At 44.4% G+C, this 2,500-nt stretch overlaps 1 protein-coding gene across 1 annotated transcript in view; it reads right to left on the bottom strand.

The window, feature by feature from the left end:
- crybg2 (crystallin beta-gamma domain containing 2) overlaps positions 1-2,500 on the bottom strand; it is a 34,492-nt gene that overhangs the window by 31,143 nt on the left and 849 nt on the right. The gene's annotated exons all lie outside the window — the stretch shown is intronic.

The raw sequence follows: 2,500 nt of genomic DNA, 5'->3' as shown, positions 1-2,500 counted from the left end.
ACCTCATCACATATCTGACTGTCACAGAGAAGAGATGTTTTTTTTTTTACAAACACACTTAGGACACACACATGAAGTCGTTATTAAGTGACTGGGTCAGTCAATGAAGACATGGTGTGGAGGTGAAGGTCGGTGTGAGGAACTCAAGTGTCCTGCACAGAGCCCTGACTCAACATCACTGAACACTGAACTGGAGTCTCCTCAACATCCCAACACCAGAGTCTGCTCTTGTAGCTGAATGAACACTAATCCCCACAGTCACAAGCCAACATTTAGTGGAAAACTTTCACAGATAAAATTATAAGTTTATTATAACAGCAGACGTGTGGTGAAAAAATCTGTACTTAGATGTTCAACAAGCACTTATGGGTGTGATGGTCAGGGGTGCACATACTTTTGGCAATACGGTGTATATCAAAGCCTCTGCTTTGTTTGTCTACAGCGAAACGTCCTGAATATGGTTCTCTTCAGAGGGACAACTGGAGAACCTGAAGAACAGATCCTGACACCCAAAGGTTTAACCTTCCAGTTTCAGCTCCTTCAGGAAGCGAGAAGCTCTTCCACAGCTGACTAACTTCATTCAGCTGGACCCTTGTGAGTTCAGCCCTGTTCTAACATCTCCACAGAGCAGAGAAATCGCACACAACCAGTCCACGTCTTACTTGTTCTGCCACATAACAACAGATTGAATAAATCAAAGGTTTTTAATCCCAGTCCAAACCCGAGATGATTCTGTAAGTGGTTTATCTGACAGAAGCAGCATTGTGTAGGTACAGTAAGATGATTCCTCAGCTGTAGAATGAACAGCATTCCCATCATTCTTGTAAAAACTATCCGTTTACACACAGTGGGGTGTGTTTCATATGATCTGTGTTTAAACAAGACACCGAGTTGCCTTGTGCAAATACAAACACGGATGTCAGCTCCAGCGTCCAGTCATCAGAAAAACACACACTCGCCTTCTGGTGCCAAGATTAACCTCTACTAAAGTGACAAAAAGAGCAAAGTGTGGAAGAAGAATGGATCTAATACATATGTGCTCATGTGTGAAACCTGGTGGTGGTGGTGGTGGTGGAGGTGGACGTGTCATGGCTTGGTCTTGCTGGGTTGCTGCTGGAACAGACTCACTCATTCTTATGGATGATGGAGCTCATGATGGAAGCAGCAGAATGACTTCAGAAGTCTACAGAAACATTCTGTCACGGTGGGTTAGTGGTTAGCACGTTCACCTCACACCTCCAGGGTTGGGGGTTCGATTCCCGCCTCCACCTTGTGTGTGTGGAGTTTGCATGTTCTCCCCGTGCCTCGGGGGTTTCCTCCGGGTACTCCAGTTTCCTCCCCCGGTCCAAAGACATGCATGGTAGGTTGATTGGCTGTAGGTTGTGTGCCCTGTGATGGGTTGGCACTCCGTCCAGGGTGTATCCTGCCTTGATGCCCGATGACGCCTGAGATAGGCACAGGCTCCCCGTGACCCGAGGTAGTTCGGATAAGTGGTAGAAGATAAATGAATGAATGAATCGGATCTAATCGGGAGGAACGTCATCATGCAGCAAGACAACGTGACACTTAACACAGGACTTCATCAGTGGGAAAGTGAAAGGGTTCGACTGAACGAGTCAGTTGGCAGAACTGAACCCAACTGTGCAGCATGACGATGAGAAGATAGAAGAGAGAAACCTCCTAAAACACAACCATCACTGAAAGAAATTCAGAACCTGGACAAGCTTCACAGAAGAAGGAGGCAGCAGTCTGATGACATCACCGAGCCTCTGGTTTGACGCAGTTACAACCAAACAAGAAGCTTTCATTTCATTTAAGACTTTCTTTCTGTGCCAATATTTTTGCTCACCTAAAAGATCTTCAGATCTTCTTCAGAGGGACACGCTGTTTAGTAAGAATGTCGATCATCCCACTCTGGTGCAGTTACGACAATAAACAGCGTTAAAACGTGTAACAACACGCAAACAAAATGTCTGAAAAAATGTTAATATCTGAAAGCTGAAGAGTTTTTGTGGTTTTGAGGGAGTTTGATGTTTATGTGCAAAGTGAACGAGTGAGAAGGAAGAAACACACCAGACGATCAGGATTCATTAGGCACAGTGAGGATGAATAAGATACAGCAAAATAATACATAATAAGTTAAATGTCACAACCCCATAGAAGGGTGTGGAGGGCAAATGTTAATAGCTTGGGGTGGTTTTTAAACACAGCAAATCACACCAGTGTTTAAACCTGAAATCCCACCTCAACTATGCAGAGGTATTAAAACTCTAATAGACAGAGAGGAATGTGAAGCTCTATGAGAATCTCTCTCATTCACACACACACACACACACACACACATCTCACGCACATGTTCTAATAAACACACTGCAGTGAACGTGCTGAGTTTGAGCTGAGAGGTCAGGAGAGAGAAGAGAAGGTGATCAGGACATTAAACTCCTTATCTGACTCGTACAGGTGTATTAATTAATAACGACGATGGCGTTGGTTAAATAAA

This window comes from Tachysurus vachellii, chromosome 18, assembly GCF_030014155.1.
Source record: "Tachysurus vachellii isolate PV-2020 chromosome 18, HZAU_Pvac_v1, whole genome shotgun sequence".
Taxonomy (NCBI): domain Eukaryota; kingdom Metazoa; phylum Chordata; class Actinopteri; order Siluriformes; family Bagridae; genus Tachysurus; species Tachysurus vachellii.
Note: the sequence above shows the minus strand (reverse complement) of the source record. Positions and strands in the feature narration are given on the sequence as shown.